A 20,623-nucleotide genomic window follows, 5' to 3' on the forward strand; every position below is an offset into this window, starting at 1 on the left:
GGTACGGCAGCCCGGCTAGCTCAGTTGGTAGAGCATGAGACTCTTAATGTCAGGTTCGTGGGTTCGAGCCCCACGTTGGGCGTGATGCTTTTTAAAGGCTTCTCCATTTTCGGGTTTAACATTAACTCTCACCTTTTTCAGATATTTCGCTGAGGCTTAAAACTACACACACACACATCCTGCAGTTTGCCTCACGATTTCCACAGGACTCCACAGAATGCAGCACTTCCCGCCCTGGGAGGCGCCGCTGGGAGCGGTCCTAGGCTGAGCCTTTCCTGAGCCCTTTCCTAGCCTGAGCCGCCAGTGCTTACAGCGAGCTCGGAGTCCGCTCCGGTCCGTCCTGTCCCCCCCCATCCTTTCAAAAAGAGTTTAAGGTCTCATCCCCGCTGGTGTTATGATTAAAGTAGGTATGAAAACTACTTTACGTCAGCAGCGGGATTTGGCCACAGGACTGGGGAAGATACTGCTCTTGAATGTGGCACCTTACACCGCTCGGCCATTCCGGCAGCCTCCGGAACACGGCTCTGGAGGCTGACTGCCACCTCGCGAAACAGGGAGAGTTCACACTCTTCTCTACTGGACATTTAAGCATGTGCCCAGAGACAGGTTGAAAGGACAGATGCATGTATGTACCTGAGTGAGCTCCAGAAAGACTGATGGGGACATAAGACTGGGGAAGAGCGAGAGATGGAGAAAGAGAAATGTGCCTGTGTCGAGTCAGCAGCAGAGAAAATGAAACAAAGTGGCCTCCTGGGATAACCACACACTACTTCCTCACAAAGAACACACAGAGGGTGTGTGAAATGACATAGGCACAGCAGCCCGGCTAGCTCAGTCGGTAGAGCATGAGACTCTTAATCTCAGGGTCGTGGGTTCGAGCCCCACGTTGGGCGTGATGCTTTTTAAAGGCTTCTCCATTTTCGGGTTTAACATACACTCTCCTTTTTCAGATATTTCGCTGAGGCTTAAAACTACACACACACACATCCTGCAGTTTGCCTCACGATTCCTACAGGACTCCACACAACGCAGCACTTCCCGCCCTGGGAGGCGCCACTGGGAGCGGTCCTAGGCCGAGCCTTTCCTAGCCTGAGCCGCCCGTGCTTACAGCGAGCTCGGAGTCCGCTCGGTCCGTCCTGTCCCCCCCCCATCCTGTCAAAATGAGGAGTTTAAGGTCTCATCCCCGCTGGTGTTATGATTAAGGTAGGTATGAAAACTACTTTATGTCTGCAGCGGTATTTGATCACAGGACTGGGGAAGATACTGCTCTTGAATGTGGCGCCTTACACCGCTCGGCCATTCCGGCAGCCTCCGGAACACAGCTCTGGAGGCTGACTGCCACCTCGCGAAACAGGGAGAGTTCACAATATTCTCTACTGGACATTTAAGTATGTGCCCAGAGACAGGTTGAGAGGACAGATGCATGTATATACCAGAGTGAGCTCCAGAGAGACTGATGGGGACATAAGACTGGGGTAGAGCGACAGATGGAGAAAGAGAAAGGTGCCTGTGTCGAGTCAGCAGCAGAGAAAATGAAACAAAGGGGCCTCCTGGGATAACCACACACTACTTCCTCACAAAGAACACACAGAGGGTGTTTGAAATGATGGAGTCACAGCAGCCTGGCTAGCTCAGTGGGTAGTGCATGAGACTCTTAATCTCAGGGTTGTGTGTTTGAGCCCCATGTTGGGCGTGATGCTTTTTAAAGGCTTCTCCTTTTTTGGGTTTAACATTAACTCTCACCTTTTTCAGATATTTCGCTGAGGGTTAAAACTACACACACAAGCATCCTGCAGTTTGCCTCACGATTCCCACAGGACTCCACACAACGCAGCACTTCCCGCCCTGGGAGGCGCCGCTGGGAGTGGTCCTAGGCCGAGCCTTTCCTGCGCCCTTTCCTAGCCTGAGCCGCCCGTGCTTACAGTGAGCTCGGAGTCCGCTCCGGTCCGTCCTGTCCCCCCCATCCTTTCAAAAAGAGGAGTTTAAGGTCTCATCTCCGCTGGTGTTATGATTAAAGTAGGTATGAAAACTACTTTATGTCAGCAGCGGGATTTGATCACAGGACTGGGGAAAATACTGCACTTGAATGTGGCACCTTACACCACTCGGCCATTCCGGCAGCCTCCGGAACATTGCTCTGGAGGCTGACTGCCACCTCGCGAAACAGGGAGAGTTCACACTGTTCTCTACTGGACATTTAAGTTTGTGCCCAGAGACAGGTTGAGAGGACAGATGCATGTATGTACCAGAGTGAGCTCCAGAGAGTCTGATGAGGACATAAGACTGGGGTAGAGCGAGAGATGGAGAAAGAGAAAGGTGCCTGTGTCGAGTCAGCAGCAGAGAAAATGAAACAAAGGGGCCTCTTGGGATAACCACAAACTACTTCCTCACAAAGAACACACAGAGGGTGTGTGAGATGTCATAGGCACAGCAGCCCGGCTAGCTCAGTCGGTAGAGCATGAGACTCTTAATCTCAGGGTCGTGGGTTCGAGCCCCACGTTGGGTGTGATGCTTTTTAAAGGCTACTCCATTTTCGGGTTTAACATAAACTCTCACCTTTTTCAGATATTTCGCTGAAGCTTAAAACTACACACACACACATCCTGCAGTTTGCCTCACGATTCCCACAGGACTCCACACAACGCAGCACTTCCCGCCCTGGGAGGCGCTGTAGGAGGCTGGACTGGCTTGTAGTGAGTACCAAGGGGTACTTGCACCTTGCACCAGGCCCAGTTATCCCTTATTAGTGTATAGGGTGTCTAGCAGCTTAGGCTGATAGATAATGGTAGCTTAGCAGAGCAGCTTAGGCTGAACTAGGAGACGTGTGAAGCTACTACAGTACCACTTAGTGTCATATGCACAATATCATAAGAAAACACAATACACAGTTATACTAAAAATAAAGGTACTTTATTTTTATGACAATATGCCAAAGTATCTTAGAGTGTACCCTCAGTGAGAGGATAGGAAATATACATAAGATATATATACACAATAGCAAAAATATGCAGTATAGTCTTAGAAAACAGTGCAAACAATGTATAGTTACAATAGGATGCAATGGGGAAACATAGGGATAGGGGCAACACAAACCATATACTCCAGAAGTGGAATGCGAACCACGAATGGACCCCAAACCTATGTGACCTTGTAGAGGGTCGCTGGGACTATTAGAAAATAGTGAGAGTTAGAAAAATAACCCTCCCCAAGACCCTGAAAAGTGAGTGCAAAGTGCACTAAAGTTCCCCAAAGGACAAAATAGTCGTGTTAGAGGGAAAATGCAAGGAAAACACAAATCAGCAATGCAACAACGATGGATTCCTGTCTGAGGGTACCTGTGGAACAAGGGGACCAAGTCCAAAAGTCACAAGCAGCTCGGAGATGGGCAGATGCCCAAGAAATGCCAGCGGTTGGTGCAAAGAAGCTCTTACTAGGCTGAAGAACTGTGAATACTGCAGGAACGACAAGGGCTATAGACTTCCCCTTTGGAGGATGGATCCACCACGCCTTGGAGAGTCGTGCAGAAGTGTTTTCCCGCCGGATGAACGCCAACAAGCCTTGCTACACGCAAATCGTGCGTTTGGCGTTTTTGGACGCTGCTGGGGCCCAGGAGGGACCAGGAGGTCGCAAATTGGACCTGCAGAGAGAGGGGACGTCGAGCAAGACAAAGAGCCCTCACTGAAGCAGGTAGCACCCGGAGAAGTGCCAGAAACAGGCACTACGAGGATGCGTGAAACGGTGCTCGCCGAAGTTGCACAAAGGAGTCCCACGTCGCCGGAGACCAACTTAGAAAGTCGTGCAATGCAGGTTAGAGTGCCGTGGACCCAGGCTTGGCTGTGCACAAAGGATTTCCGCCAGAAGTGCACAGGGGCCGGAGTAGCTTGCAAAGTCGCGGTTCCCAGCAATGCAGCCCAGCGAGGTGAGGCAAGGACTTACCTCCACCAAACTTGGGCTGAAGAGTCACTGGACTGTGGGGGTCACTTGGACGGTGTCGCTGGATTCGAGGGACCTCGCTCGTCGTGCTGAGAGGAGACCCAAGGGACCGGAGATGCAGCTTTTTGGTGCCTGCGGTTGCAGGGGGAAGATTCCGTCGACCCACAGGAGATTTCTTCGGAGCTTCTGGTGCAGAGATGAGGCAGACTACCCCCACAGCATGCATAAGCAGGAAAACAGTCGAGAAGGCGGCAGGATCAGCGTTACAGAGTTGCAGTAGTCGTCTTTGCTACTATGTTGCAGGTTTGCAGGCTTCCAGCGCGGTCAGCGGTCGATTCCTTATCAGAAGGTGAAGAGGGAGATGCAGAGGAACTCGGCTGAGCTCATGCATTCGTTATCTAAAGTTTCCCCAGAGACAGAGACCCTAAATAGCCAGAAAAGAGGGTTTGGCTACCTAGGAGAGAGGAAAGGCTACTAACACCTGAAGGAGCCTATCAGCAGGAGTCTCTGACGTCACCTGGTGGCACTGGCCACTCAGAGCAGTCCAGTGTGCCAGCAGCACCTCTGTTTCCAAGATGGCAGAGGTCTGGAGCACACTGGAGGAGCTCTGGACACCTCCCAGGGGAGGTGCAGGTCAGGGGAGTGGTCACTCCCCTTTCCTTTGTCCAGTTTCGCGCCAGAGCAGGGGCTAAGGGGTCCCTGAACCGGTGTAGACTGGCTTATGCAGAATTGGGCACCTCTGTGCCCAACAAAGCATTTCCAGAGGCTGGGGGAGGCTACTCCTCCCCTGCCTTCACACCATTTTCCAAAGGGAGAGGGTGTCACACCCTCTCTCAGAGGAAGTTCTTTGTTCTGCCATCCTGGGCCAGGCCTGGCTGGACCCCAGGAGGGCAGCTGCCTGTCTGAGGGGTTGGCAGCAGCAGCAGCTGCAGTGAAACCCCAGGAAGGGCAGTTTGGCAGTACCAGGGTCTGTGTTACAGACCACTGGGATTATGGGATTGTGCCAACTATGCCAGGATGGCATAGAGGGGGCAATTCCATGATCATAGACATGTTACATGGCCATATTCGGAGTTACCATTGTGAAGCTACATATAGGTAGTGACCTATATGTAGTGCACGCGTGTAATGGTGTCCCCGCACTCACAAAGTTCAGTGAATTGGCTCTGAACAATGTGGGGGCACCTTGGCTAGTGCCAGGGTGCCCACACACTAAGTAACTTTGCACCTAACCTTTACCAGGTAAAGGTTAGACATATAGGTGACTTATAAGTTACTTAAGTGCAGTGTAAAATGGCTGTGAAATAACGTGGACGTTATTTCACTCAGGCTGCAGTGGCAGGCCTGTGTAAGAATTGTCAGAGCTCCCTATGGGTGGCAAAAGAAATGCTGCAGCCCGTAGGGATCTCCTGGAACCCCAATACCCTGGGTACCTTAGTACCATATACTAGGGAATTATAAGGGTGTTCCAGTAAGCCAATGTAAATTGGTAAAATTGGTCACTAGCCTGTTAGTGACAATTTGAAAGTAATGAGAGAGCATAACCACTGAGGTTCTGGTTAGCAGAGCCTCAGTGAGACAGTTAGGCACCACACAGGGAACATATACATGCACACCTATGAGCACTGGGGCCCTGTGTGACAGGGTCCCAGTGACACATACATATAGGCCACAAACCTATGAGCACTGGGGTCCTGACTAGCAGGATCCCAGTGACACATAACAACCATACTGAAAACATAGTGTTTTCACTATGAGCACTGAGGCCTGGCTATCAGGATCCCAGGGAGACAGTGAAAACAGTGACAAACACCCTGACATACACTCACAAACAGGCCAAAAGTGGGGGTAACAAGGCTAGAAAGAGGCTACCTTCTCACAGGCGCCACTGGGAGCGGTCCTAGGCCGAGCCTTTCCTGCGCCCTTTCCTAGCCTGAGCCGCCCGTGCTTACAGCGAACTCGGAGTCCGCTCCGGTCCGTCCTGTCCCCCCCCATCCTTTCAAAAAGAGGAGTTTAATGTCTCATCCCTGCTGGTGTTATGATTAAAGTAGGTATGAAAACTACTTTATGTCGGCAGCGGGATCTGATCACAGGACTGGGGAAAATACTGCTCTTGAATGTGGCGCCTTACACCGCTCAGCCATTCCGGCAGCCTCCGGAGCACAGCTCTGGAGGCTGACTGCCACCCCGCGAAACAGGGAGCGTTCACACTGTTCTCTACTGGACATTTAAGTATGTGCCCAGAGACAGGTTGAGAGGACAGATGCATGTATGTACCAGAGTGAGCTCCAGAGAGACTGATGGGGACATTAGATTGGGGTAGAGCGAGAGATGGAGAAAGAGAAAGGTGCCTGTGTCGAGTCAGCAGCAGAGAAAATGAAACAAAGGGGCCTCCTGGGATAACCACACACTACTTCCTCACAAAGAACACACAGAGGGTGTGTGAAATAACAAAAGCACAGCAGCCCAGCTAGCTCAGTCGGTAGAGCATGAGACTCTTAATCTCAGGGTTGTGGGTTCGAGCCCCACGTTGAGTGTGATGCTTTTTAAAGGCTTCTCCATTTTCGGGTTTAACATTAACTCTAACCTTTTTCAGATATTTCGCTGAGGCTTAAAACTACACACACACACATCCTGCAGTTTGCCTCACGATTCCCACAGGACTCCACACAACGCAGCACTTCCCGCCCTGGGAGGCGCCGCTGGGAGCGGTCCTAGGCCGAGCCTTTCCTGCGCCCTTTTCTTAGCCTGAGCCGCCGGTGCTTACAGCGAGCTCGGAGTCCGCTCCGGTCCGTCCTGTCCCCCCCCATCCTTTCAAAAAGAGGAGTTTAAGGTCTCATCCCTGCTGGTGTCTTTATTAAAGTAGGTATGAAAACTACTTTATGTCAGCAGCAGGATTTGATCACGAGACTGGGGAAAATACTGCTCTTGAATGTGGCACCTTACACCGCTCAGCCATTCCGGCAGCCTCAGGAATACAGCTCTGGAGGCTGACTGCCACCTCGCGAAACAGGGAGAGTTCACACTGTTCTCTACTGGACATTTAAGTATGTGCTCAGAGACAGATTGAGAGGACAGATGCATGAGTGTACCAGAGTGAGCTCCAGAGAGACTGATGAGGACATAAGACTGGGGTAGAGCGAGAGATGGAGAAAGAGAAAGGTGCCTGTGTCGAGTCAGCAGCAGAGAAAATGAAACAAAGGGGCCTCCTGGGATAACCACACACTACTTCCTCACAAAGAACACACAGAGGGTGTGTGAAATGACATAGGAACAGCAGCCTGGCTAGCTCAGTCGGTACGGCATGAAACTCTTAATCTCAGGGTCGTGAGTGCGAGCCCCACGTTGGGTGTGATGCTTTTTAAAGGCTTCTCCATTTTCGGGTTTAACATTAACTCTCACCTTTTTCAGATATTTTGCTGAGGCTTAAAACTACACACACACACATCCTGCAGTTTGCCTCACGATTCCCACAGGACTCCACACAACGCAGCACTTCCCGCCCTGGGAGGCGCCGCTGAGAGCGGTCCTAGGCCGAGCCTTTCCTGCGCCCTTTCCTAGCCTGAGCCGCCGGTGCTTACAGCGAGCTCGGAGTCCGCTCCGGTCAGTCCTGTCCCCCCCCATCCTTTCAAAAAGAGGAGTTTAAGGTCTCATCCCTGCTGGTGTCTTGATTAAAGTAGGTATGAAAACTACTTTATGTCAGCAGCGGGATTTGATCAAGGGACTGAGGAAAATACTGCTCTTGAATGTGGCACCTTACACCACTCGGCCATTCCGGCAGCCTCTGGAACATGGCTCTGGAGGCTGACTGCCACCTAGCGAAACAGGGAGAGTTCACACTGTTCTCTACTGGACATTTAAGTATGTGCTCAGAGACAGGTTGAGAGGACAGATGCATGAGTGTACCAGAGTGAGCTCCAGGGAGACTGATGAGGACATAAGACTGGGGTAGAGCGAGAGATGGAGAAAGAGAAAGGTGCCTGTGTCGAGTCAGCAGCAGAGAAAATGAAACAAAGGGGCCTCCTGGGATAACCACACACTACTTCCTCACAAAGAACACACAGAGGGTGTGTGAAATGACATAGGCACAGCAGCCTGGCTAGCTCAGTCGGTAGAGCATGAGACTCTTAATCTCAGGGTCGTGGGTTCGAGCTCCACGTTCGGCGTGATGCTTTTTAATGGCTTCTCCATTTTCGGGTTTAACATTAACTCTCACCTTTTTCAGATATTTCGCTGAGGCTTAAAACTACACACACACACATCCTGCAGTTTGCCTCACGATTCCCACAGGACTCCACACAACGCAGCACTTCCCGCCCTGGGAGGCGCCGCTGGGAGCGGTCCTAGTCCGAGCCTTTCCTGCGCCCTTTCCTAGCCTGAGCCGCCCGTGCTTACAGCGAGCTCGGAGTCCGCTCCGGTCCGTCCTGTCCACCCCCATCCTTTCAAAAAGAGGAGTTTTACGGTCTCATCCCCGCTAGTGTTATGATTAAAGTAGGTATGAAAACTACTTTATGTCAGCAACGGGATTTGATCACAGGACTGGGGAAGATACTGCTCTTGAATGTGGCACCTTACAACGCTCAGCCATTCTGGCAGCCTCCGGAATACGGCTCTGGAGGCTGACTGCCACCTCGCGAAACAGGGAGAGTTCACACTGTTCTCTACTGGACATTTAAGTATGTGCCCAGAGACAGGTTGAGAGGACAGATGCATGTATGTACCAGAGTGAGCTCCAGAGAGACTGATGAGGACATAAGACTGGGGTAGAGCGAGAGATGGAGAAATAGAAAGGTGCCTGTGTCGAGTCAGCAGCAGAGAAAATGAAACAAAGGGGCCTCCTGGGATAACCACACACTACTTCCTCAAAAAGAACACACAGAGGGTGTGTGAAATGACATAGGCACAGCAGCCCGGCTACCTCTGTCGGTAGAGCATGAGACCCTTAATCTCAGGGTCGTGGGTTCGAACCCCACGTTGGGTGTGATGCTTTTTAAAGGCTACTCCATTTTCGGGTTTAACATAAACTCTCACCTTTTTCAGATATTTCGCTGAGGCTTAAAACTACACACACACACATCCTGCAGTTTGCCTCACGATTCCCACAGGACTCCACACAACGCAGCACTTCCCGCCCTGGGAGGCGCCGCTGGGTCGGTCCTAGGCCGATCGTTTCCTGCGCCCTTTCCTACCCTGAGCCGCCCGTGCTTACAGCGAGCTCTGAGTCCGCTCCGGTCGCCCTGTCCCTCCCCCATCCTTTCAAAAAGAGGAGTTTAAGGTCTCATCCCCGCTGGTGTTATGATTAAAGTAGGTATGAAAACTACTTTACTTCGGCAGCAGGATTTGATCACGGGACTGGGGAAGATACTGCTCTTGAATGTGGCACCTTACACCGCTCGGCCATTCCGGCAGCCTCCGGAACATGGCTCTGGAGTCTGACTGCCACCTCGCGAAACAGGGAGAGTTCACACTGTTCTCTACTGGACATTTAAGTATGTGCCCAGAGACAGGTTGAGAGGACAGATGCATGTATGTACCAGAGTGAGCTCCAGAGAGACTGATGAGGACATAAGACTGGGGTAGAGCGAGAGATGGAGAAAGAGAAAGGTGCCTGTGTCGAGTCAGCAGCAGAGAAAATGAAACAAAGGGGCCTCCTGGGATAACCACACACTACTTCCTCACAAAGAACACACAGAGGGTGTGTGAAATGACTTAGACACAGCAGCCTGGCTAGCTCAGTTGGTAGAGCATGAGACTCTTAATCTCAGGGTCGTGGGTTTGAGCCCCACGTTGGGCGCGATGCTTTTTAAAGGCTTCTCCATTTTCGGGTTTAACATTAACTCTCACCTTTTTCAGATATTTCGCTGAGGCTTATAACTACACACACACACATCCTGCAGTTTGCCTCACGATTCCCACAGGACTCCACACAACGCAGCACTTCCCGCCCTGGGAGGCTCCGCTGGGAGCGGTCCTAGGCCGAGCCTTTCCTGCGCCATTTCCTAGCCTGAGCCGCCCGTGCTTACAGCGAGCTCGGAGTCCGCTCCGGTCCGTCCTGTCCCCCCCCATCCTTTCAAAAAGAGGAGTTTAAGGTCTCATCCCTGCTGGTGTTATGATTAAAGTAGGTATGAAAACTACTTTATGTCAGCAGCCAGATCTGATCACAGGACTGGGGAAGATACTGCTCTTGAATGTGGCGCCTTACACCGCTCGGCCATTCCGTCAGCCTCCGGAACACAGCTCTGGAGGCTGACTGCCACCCTGCGAAACAGGGAGCATTCACACTGTTCTCTACTGGACATTTAAGTATGTGCCCAGAGACAGGTTGAGAGGACAGATGCATGTATGTACCAGAGTGAGCTCCAGAGAGACTGATGGGGACACAAGACTGGGGTAGAGCGAGAGATGGAGAAAGAGAAAGGTGCCTGTGTCGAGTCAGCAGCAGAGAAAATGAAACAAAGGGGCCTCCTGGGATAACCACACACTACTTCCTCACTGTGAGAAGGTAGCCTCTTTCTAGCCTTGTTACCCCCACTTTTGGCCTGTTTGTGAGTGTATGTCAGGGTGTTTTTCACTGTTTTCACTGTCTCACTGGGATCCTGATAGCCAGGCCTCAGTGCTCATAGTGAAAACACTATGTTTTCAGTATGTTTGTTATGTGTCACTGGGATCCTGCTGGTCAGGACCCCAGTGCTCATAGGTTTGTGGCCTATATGTATGTGTCACTGGGACCCTGTCACACAGGGCCCCAGTGCTCATAGGTGTGCATGTATATGTTCCCTGTGTGGTGCCTAACTGTCTCACTGAGGCTCTGCTAACCAGAACCTCAGTGGTTATGCTCTCTCATTACTTTCAAATTGTCACTGACAGGCTAGTGACCATTTTTACCAATTTACATTGGCTTACTGGAACACCCTTATAATTCCCTAGTATATGGTACTGAGGTACCCAGGGTATTGGGGTTCCAGGAGATCCCTATGGGCTGCAGCATTTCTTTTGCCACCCATAGGGAGCTCTGACAATTCTTACACAGGCCTGCCACTGCAGCCTGAGTGAAATAACGTCCACGTTATTTCACAGCCATTTTACACTGCACTTAAGTAATTTATAAGTCACCTATATGTCTAACCTTTACCTGGTAAAGGTTAGGTGCAAAGTTACTTAGTGTGAGGGCACCCTGGCACTAGCCAAGGTGCCCCCACATTGTTCAGAGCCAATTCACTGAACTTTGTGAGTGCGGGGACACCATTACACGCGTGCACTACATATAGGTCACTACCTATATGTAGCTTCACCATGGTAACTCCGAATATGGCCATGTAACATGTCTATGATCATGGAATTGCCCCCTCTATGCCATCCTGGCATTGTTGGTACAATTCCATGATCCCAGTGGTCTGTAGCACAGACCCTGGTACTGCCAGACTGCCCTTCCTGGGGTTTCACTGCAGCTGCTGCTGCTGCCAACCCCTCAGACAGGCAGCTGCCCTCCTGGGGTCCAGCCAGGCCTGGCCCAGGATGGCAGAACAAAGAACTTCCTCTGAGAGAGGGTGTGACACCCTCTCCCTTTGGAAAATGGTGTGAAGGCAGGGGAGGAGTAGCCTCCCCCAGCCTCTGGAAATGCTTTGTTGGGCACAGATGTGCCCAATTCTGCATAAGCCAGTCTACACCGGTTCAGGGACCCCTTAGCCCCTGCTCTGGCGCGAAACTGGACAAAGGAAAGGGGAGTGACCACTCCCCTGACCTGCACCTCCCCTGGGAGGTGTCCAGAGCTCCTCAAGTGTGCTCCAGACCTCTGCCATCTTGGAAACAGAGGTGCTGCTGGCACACTGGACTGCTCTGAGTGGCCAGTGCCACCAGGTGACGTCAGAGACTCCTGCTGATAGGCTCCTTCAGGTGTTAGTAGCCTATCCTCACTCCTAGGTAGCCAAACCCTCTTTTCTGGCTATTTAGGGTCTCTGTCTCTGGGGAAACTTCAGATAACGAATGCATGAGCTCAGCCGAGTTCCTCTGCATCTCCCTCTTCACCTTCTGATAAGGAATCGACCGCTGACCGCGCTGGAAGCCTGCAAACCTGCAACATAGTAGCAAAGACGACTACTGCAACTCTGTAACGCTGATCCTGCCGCCTTCTCGACTGTTTTCCTGCTTGTGCATGCTGTGGGGGTAGTCTGCCTCCTCTCTGCACCAGAAGCTCCGAAGAAATCTCCCGTGGGTCGACGGAATCTTCCCCCTGCAACCGCAGGCACCAAAAAGCTGCATTACCGGTCCCTTGGGTCTCCTCTCAGCACGACGAGCGAGGTCCCTCGAATCCAGCGACACCGTCCAAGTGACCCCCACAGTCCAGTGACTCTTCAGCCCAAGTTTGGTGGAGGTAAGTCCTTGCCTCACCTCGCTGGGCTGCATTGCTGGGAACCGCGACTTTGCAAGCTACTCCGGCCCCTGTGCACTTCCGGCAGAAATCCTTCCTGCACAGCCAAGCCTGGGTCCACGGCACTCTAACCTGCATTGCACGACTTTCTAAGTTGGTCTCCGGCGACGTGGGACTCCTTTGTGCAACTTCGGCAAGCACTGTTTCACGCATCCTCGTAGTGCCTGTTTCTGGCACTTCTCCGGGTGCTACCTGCTTCAGAGAGGGCTCTTTGTCTTGCTCGACGTCTCTCTCTCTACAGGTCCAATTTGCGACCTCCTGGTCCCTCCTGGGCCCCAGCAGCGTCCAAAAACGCCAAACGCTCGATTTGCGTGTAGCAAGGCTTGTTGGCGTCCATCCGGCGGGAAAACACTTCTGCACGACTCTCCAAGGCGTGGGGGATCCATCCTCCAAAGGGGAAGTCTCTAGCCCTTGTCGTTCCTGCAGTATTCACAGTTCTTCAGCCTATTAAGAGCTTCTTTGCACCAACCGCTGGCATTTCTTGGGCATCTGCCCACCTCCGAGTTGCTTGTGACTTTTGGACTTGGTCCCCTTGTTCCACAGGTACCCTCAGTCAGGAATCCATCGTTGTTGCATTGCTGATTTGTGTTTTCCTTGCATTTTTCCTCTATCACGACTTCTGTGTCTTTAGGGGAACTTTAGTGCACTTTGCACTCACTTTTCAGGGTCTTGGGGAGGGTTATTTTGCTAACTCTCACTATTTTCTAATAGTCCCAGCGACCCTCTACAAGGTCACATAGGTTTGGGGTCCATTCGTGGTTCACATTCCACTTTTGGAGTATATGGTTTGTGTTGCCCCTATCCCTATGTTTCCCCATTGCATCCTATTGTAACTATACATTGTTTGCACTGTTTTCTAAGACTATACTGCATATTTTTGCTATTGTGTATATATATCTTGTGTATATTTCCTATCCTCTCACTGAGGGTACACTCTAAGATACTTTGGCATATTGTCATAAAAATAAAGTACCTTTATTTTTAGTATAACTGTGTATTGTGTTTTCCTATGATATTGTGCATATGACACTGAGTGGTACTGTAGTAGCTTCACACGTCTCCTAGTTCAGCCTAAGCTGCTCTGCTAAGCTACCATTATCTATCAGCCTAAGCTGCTAGACACCCTATACACTAATAAGGGATAACTGGGCCTGGTGCAAGGTGCAAGTACCCCTTGGTACTCACTACAAGCCAGTCCAGCCTCCTACATTGGTTGTGCAGCGGTGGGATAAGTGCTTGAGACTACTTACCACTCTGGTCATTGTACTTTTCATAAGAGAAAAATATACAAAACAAGGTCAGTGTATATACACATAGCCAAAAAGTTTTGCATTTCCTCTTCTCACTCTTTTCTAAGTGCTGAAAAGTACTTCTAAACTTTCAAAAAGTTCTTAAAAGTTTAAAAAGTTTTTTCTGTCTTTCCAAAAAGTTCTGAAAACTTTTTTCTCTTTTTCTATCACTTTAACTCTCTCTAAAAAATGTCTGGCACAGGAAAAAATGTTGAACTGTCCAAACTTGCATATGATCACCTTAGCTGGAAAGGAGCAAGGAGTCTCTGCATACAGAGAGGTTTGAGTGTAGGGAAGAATCCTTCTTTAGAACTGTTAATTAATATGCTTAGAGTACAGGATAAGGCCATAAGTGCCCAATCTGTAGAAAAAGTAGCTAATGGTTCTCAATCTGATCCAGGGACTCCCCCAGGAAAAGGTTCAGGAAAGAAACTTCTCAGCCTGCCCATTACTAGACAGTCTAGCATAGTTGGTACAGAGGTTGAATCACACCATACTAATGATGTGCTCTCACATTATGCTGGTAGCCAAGCTGTTAGGGTGCCCTCTGTAAGGGACAGGTCTCCTTCTGTTCATTCCCATCATACCTCTGTATCTAGAAATGTCCCTCCCACCCACCCTGATGACAGATTGTTAGAAAGGGAGCTCAATAGATTGAGAGTGGAACAAACCAGACTGAAGCTCAAGAAGCAACAGCTGGATTTGGATAGACAGTCTTTAGAATTAGAGAAGGAAAGACAGAAGTTGGGTTTAGATACCCATGGTGGCAGCAGCAGTATTCCCCATAGTCATCCTGCAAAAGAGCATGATTCCAGGAATCTGCACAAGATAGTTCCCCCTTATAAGGAGGGGGATGACATTAACAAGTGGTTTGCTGCACTTGAGAGGGCCTGTGCTGTACAGGATGTCCCTCAAAAGCAGTGGGCTGCTATCCTATGGCTATCATTTAGTGGAAAAGGTAGGGATAGGCTCCTTACTGTGAAAGAAAATGATGCCAATAATTTTACAGTTCTTAAGAATGCACTCCTGGATGGTTATGGCTTAACCACTGAACAGTACAGGATAAAGTTCAGAGAGACCAAAAAGGAGTCTTCACAAGACTGGGTTGATTTCATTGACCATTCAGTGAAGGCCTTGGAGGGGTGGTTACATGGCAGTAAAGTTACTGATTATGAAAGCCTGTATAACACAATCCTGAGAGAGCATATACTTAATAATTGTGTGTCTGATTTGTTGCACCAGTACCTGGTAGACTCTGATCTGACCTCTCCCCAAGAATTGGGAAAGAAGGCAGACAAATGGGTCAGAACAAGGGTGAACAGAAAAGTTCATACAGGGGGTGACAAAGATGGCAATAAAAAGAAAGATGGTGAAAAATCTCAAGATAAGCATGGGGATAAGGGTAAAACCAAAGATCCCACTTCAAATCTTAAACACTCTTCAGAGGGTGGGGATAAAACTAATTCTTCCTCTTCTCAACCTGCACACATTAAAAAGCCTTGGTGCTTTGTGTGTAAAAACAGAGGCCATAGGCCAGGGGATAAGTCCTGTCCAGGTAAAACCCCTGAGCCTACCACCACTAATACATCAAGCTCTAGTGCCCCTAGCAGTAGTGGTACTAGTGGTGGGACTGCTGGAAACAGTCAAGCAAAGGGTGTAGTTGGGTTCACTTATGGGTCCATAGTGGAAACTGATGTAATCAGTCCCAAGACAGTTTCTGTCACACCTAGTGGCATTGGCCTTGCCACACTGGCTGCTTGTCCCCTTACAATGGATAAGTACAGGCAGACAGTTTCAATAAATGGTGTTGAGGCCTTGGCCTACAGGGACACAGGTGCCAGTTTCACTTTGGTGACTGAAAACCTAGTGCCTCCTGAACAACACATCATTGGACAACAGTATAAGATTATTGATGTCCATAACTCCACTAAGTTTCTTCCCTTAGCTATAATTCAGTTTAGTTGGGGTGGAGTTACTGGCCCTAAGCAGGTGGTGGTATCACCTAGCTTACCTGTAGACTGTCTCTTAGGTAATGACCTAGAGGCCTCAGGTTGGGCTGATGTAGAGTTTTATGCCCATGCAGCCATGCTGGGCATCCCTGAGGAATTGTTCCCTCTCATTTCAAGTGAAATGAAAAAGCAAAGGAGAGAAGGCCTGAAAACTCAGGATCCCTCTCCATCAACAGGTAAAAAGGGTATCACAGTATCCCCTAACCACCCTACCATTCAGGATACCATTCCTGTGGTGGGAGAAACCTCTCCTGGGGTGGCACCTGTTCCAAGGGAATCATCAGCTGGCAAAGCTGGACTCCCTGAGGTGGAAGTACCTCTCTGTGGGATAACTAACATTGGTGAGAAAAACAGCACCATTTTAGTTAACATGGAGCATCCCTCCAACCCTCCCAGAGAAACTTTAGTGCAGAAACCCTGCACTACCTCACAACACTTAGGACAGCATCCCTGCACTAGTGTGGAGCTCATAGGACAGCATCCCTGCCCTGCTCCAACTCAAGAGAAACAGCATCCCTGTTCTCTCTTCCAGCCAAATGGACAAAGTTTTTGCCCAGCTATGGCTTTACTGAGACAGCATCCCTGTCTGGCATTTCCATCATTACAAATAGGTTCAGTGGATAATTCCCACTGCTCTAAACTAAAACTTACTGATAGAAACTCTGAAAATACATCTTCACATTGTTGGTTAGCTAAAAAACTTCAAACAGGGTGGTTTACATCCCCACAGGGAAGTAACCATATAGTGGATGATAAAGGGAGTAACCAGTCTATTGCAGAGCTACTCTCTACTTATCACCACTTAGACAATAAAGTCTCAACTGGCCAAGGTTAGCCTTATTGTCCTTCGTTTGGGGGGGGGTTGTGTGAGAAGGTAGCCTCTTTCTAGCCTTGTTACCCCCACTTTTGGCCTGTTTGTGAGTGTATGTCAGGGTGTTTGTCACTGTTTTCACTGTCTCACTGGGATCCTGATAGCCAGGCCTCAGTGCTCATAGTGAAAACACTATGTTTTCAGTATGTTTGTTATGTGTCACTGGGATCCTGCTGGTCAGGACCCCAGTGCTCATAGGTTTGTGGCCTATATGTATGTGTCACTGGGACCCTGTCACACAGGGCCCCAGTGCTCATAGGTGTGCATGTATATGTTCCCTGTGTGGTGCCTAACTGTCTCACTGAGGCTCTGCTAACCAGAACCTCAGTGGTTATGCTCTCTCATTACTTTCAAATTGTCACTGACAGGCTAGTGACCATTTTTACCAATTTACATTGGCTTACTGGAACACCCTTATAATTCCCTAGTATATGGTACTGAGGTACCCAGGGTATTGGGGTTCCAGGAGATCCCTATGGGCTGCAGCATTTCTTTTGCCACCCATAGGGAGCTCTGACAATTCTTACACAGGCCTGCCACTGCAGCCTGAGTGAAATAACGTCCACGTTATTTCACAGCCATTTTACACTGCACTTAAGTAATTTATAAGTCACCTATATGTCTAACCTTTACCTGGTAAAGGTTAGGTGCAAAGTTACTTAGTGTGAGGGCACCCTGGCACTAGCCAAGGTGCCCCCACATTGTTCAGAGCCAATTCACTGAACTTTGTGAGTGCGGGGACACCATTACACGCGTGCACTACATATAGGTCACTACCTATATGTAGCTTCACCATGGTAACTCCGAATATGGCCATGTAACATGTCTATGATCATGGAATTGCCCCCTCTATGCCATCCTGGCATTGTTGGTACAATTCCATGATCCCAGTGGTCTGTAGCACAGTCCTTGGTACTGCCAGACTGCCCTTCCTGGGGTTTCACTGCAGCTGCTGCTGCTGCCAACCCCTCAGACAGGCAGCTGCCCTCCTGGGGTCCAGCCAGGCCTGGCCCAGGATGGCAGAACAAAGAACTTCCTCTGAGAGAGGGTGTGACACCCTCTCCCTTTGGAAAATGGTGTGAAGGCAGGGGAGGAGTAGCCTCCCCCAGCCTCTGGAAATGCTTTGTTGGGCACAGATGTGCCCAATTCTGCATAAGCCAGTCTACACCGGTTCAGGGACCCCTTAGCCCCTGCTCTGGCGCGAAACTGGACAAAGGAAAGGGGAGTGACCACTCCCCTGACCTGCACCTCCCCTGGGAGGTGTCCAGAGCTCCTCAAGTGTGCTCCAGACCTCTGCCATCTTGGAAACAGAGGTGCTGCTGGCACACTGGACTGCTCTGAGTGGCCAGTGCCACCAGGTGACGTCAGAGACTCCTGCTGATAGGCTCCTTCAGGTGTTAGTAGCCTATCCTCACTCCTAGGTAGCCAAACCCTCTTTTCTGGCTATTTAGGGTCTCTGTTTCTGGGGAAACTTCAGATAACGAATGCATGAGCTCAGCCGAGTTCCTCTGCATCTCCCTCTTCACCTTCTGATAAGGAATCGACCGCTGACCGCGCTGGAAGCCTGCAAACCTGCAACATAGTAGCAAAGACGACTACTGCAACTCTGTAACGCTGATCCTGCCGCCTTCTCGACTGTTTTCCTGCTTGTGCATGCTGTGGGGGTAGTCTGCCTCCTCTCTGCACCAGAAGCTCCGAAGAAATCTCCCGTGGGTCGACGGAATCTTCCCCCTGCAACCGCAGGCACCAAAAAGCTGCATTACCGGTCCCTTGGGTCTCCTCTCAGCACGACGAGCGAGGTCCCTCGAATCCAGCGACACCGTCCAAGTGACCCCCACAGTCCAGTGACTCTTCAGCCCAAGTTTGGTGGAGGTAAGTCCTTGCCTTACCTCGCTGGGCTGCATTGCTGGGAACCGCGACTTTGCAAGCTACTCCGGCCCCTGTGCACTTCCGGCGGAAATCCTTCCTGCACAGCCAAGCCTGGGTCCACGGCACTCTAACCTGCATTGCACGACTTTCTAAGTTGGCGAGCACCGTTTCACGCATCCTCGTAGTGCCTGTTTCTGGCACTTCTCCGGGTGCTACCTGCTTTAGAGAGGGCTCTTTGTCTTGCTCGACGTCCCCTCTCTCTACAGGTCCAATTTGCAACCTCCTGGTCCCTCCTGGGCCCCAGCAGCGTCCAAAAACGCCAAACGCTCGATTTGCGTGTAGCAAGGCTTGTTGGCGTCCATCCGGCGGGAAAACACTTCTGCACGACTCTCCAAGGCGTGGGGGATCCATCCTCCAAAGGGGAAGTCTCTAGCCCTTGTCGTTCCTGCAGTATTCACAGTTCTTCAGCCTAGTAAGAGCTTCTTTGCACCAACCGCTGGCATTTCTTGGGCATCTGCCCACCTCCGAGTTGCTTGTGACTTTTGGACTTGGTCCCCTTGTTCCACAGGTACCCTCAGTCAGGAATCCATCGTTGTTGCATTGCTGATTTGTGTTTTCCTTGCATTTTTCCTCTATCACGACTTCTGTGTCTTTAGGGGAACTTTAGTGCACTTTGCACTCACTTTTCAGGGTCTTGGGGAGGGTTATTTTGCTAACTCTCACTATTTTCTAATAGTCCCAGCGACCCTCTACAAGGTCACATAGGTTTGGGGTCCATTCGTGGTTCACATTCCACTTTTGGAGTATATGGTTTGTGTTGCCCCTATCCCTATGTTTCCCCATTGCATCCTATTGTAACTATACATTGTTTGCACTGTTTTCTAAGACTATACTGCATATTTTTGCTATTGTGTATATATATCTTGTGTATATTTCCTATCCTCTCACTGAGGGTACACTCTAAGATACTTTGGCATATTGTCATAAAAATAAAGTACCTTTATTTTTAGTATAACTGTGTATTGTGTTTTCCTATGATATTGTGCATATGACACTGAGTGGTACTGTAGTAGCTTCACACGTCTCCTAGTTCAGCCTAAGCTGCTCTGCTAAGCTACCATTATCTATCAGCCTAAGCTGCTAGACACCCTATACACTAATAAGGGATAACTGGGCCTGGTGCAAGGTGCAAGTACCCCTTGGTACTCACTACAAGCCAGTCCAGCCTCCTACACTCACAAAGAACACACAGAGGGTGTGTGAAATGACAGAAGCACAGCAGCCCGGCTAGCTCAGTCGGTAGAGCATGAGACTCTTAATCTCAGGGTTGTGGATTCGAGCCCCACGTTGGGTGTGATGCTTTTTAAAGGCTTCTCCATTTTCGGGTTTAACATTAACTCTAACCTTTTTCAGATATTTCGCTGAGGCTTAAAACTACACACACACACATCCTGCAGTTTGCCTCACGATTCCCACAGGACTCCACACAACGCAGCACTTCCCGCCCTGGGAGGCGCCGCTGGGAGCGGTCCTAGGCCGAACCTTTCCTGCTCCCTTTCCTAGCCTGAGCCGCCCGTGCTTACAGCGAGCTCGACTCCGCTCCGGTCCGTCCTGTCCCCCCCCCCTTCCCATCCTTTCAAAAAGAGGAGTTTAAAGTCTCATCCCCGCTGGTGTTATGATTAAAGTAGGTATGAAAACTACTTTATGTCGGCAGCGGGATTTGATCACAGGACTGGGGAAAATACTGCTTTTGAATGTGGCGCCTTACACCACTCAGCCATTCCAGCAGCCTTCAGAGCAAGGCTCCGGAGGCTGACTGCCACCTCGCGAAACAGGGAGAGTTCACACTGTTCTCTACTGGACATTTAAGTATGTGCCCAGAGACAAGTTGAGAGGACAGATGCATGTATGTACCAGAGTGAGCTCCAGAGAGACTGATGGGGACATAAGACTGGGGTAGAGCGAGAGATGGAGAAAGAGAAAGGTGCCTGTGTCGAGTCAGCAGCAGAGAAAATGAAACAAAGGGGCCTCCTGGGATAACCACACACTACTTCCTCACAAAGAACACACAGAGGGTGTGTGAAATGATATAGGCACAACATCCCGGCTAGCTCAGATGGTAGAGCAGGAGACTCTTAATTGCAGGGTTGTGGGTTCGACCCCAACGTTGAGCGTGATGCTTTTTAAAGGCTTCTCCATTTTCGACTTTAACATTAACTCTCAC

General features: G+C 50.1%; 2 non-coding genes across 2 annotated transcripts; both read left to right on the forward strand.

Moving 5' to 3' along the window:
- Positions 1-820: 820 nt before the first annotated feature.
- TRNAK-CUU (transfer RNA lysine (anticodon CUU)) lies at positions 821-893 on the forward strand. Its single transcript has one exon. It is a non-coding gene; the product is annotated as a tRNA-Lys (tRNA).
- Positions 894-2,433: 1,540 nt separating this feature from the next.
- On the forward strand, positions 2,434-2,506 carry TRNAK-CUU (transfer RNA lysine (anticodon CUU)). The gene has a single exon. It is a non-coding gene; the product is annotated as a tRNA-Lys (tRNA).
- The last annotated feature ends 18,117 nt before the right edge of the window (positions 2,507-20,623 follow it).

Source organism: Pleurodeles waltl, chromosome 6, assembly GCF_031143425.1.
Source record: "Pleurodeles waltl isolate 20211129_DDA chromosome 6, aPleWal1.hap1.20221129, whole genome shotgun sequence".
Classification (NCBI taxonomy): domain Eukaryota; kingdom Metazoa; phylum Chordata; class Amphibia; order Caudata; family Salamandridae; genus Pleurodeles; species Pleurodeles waltl.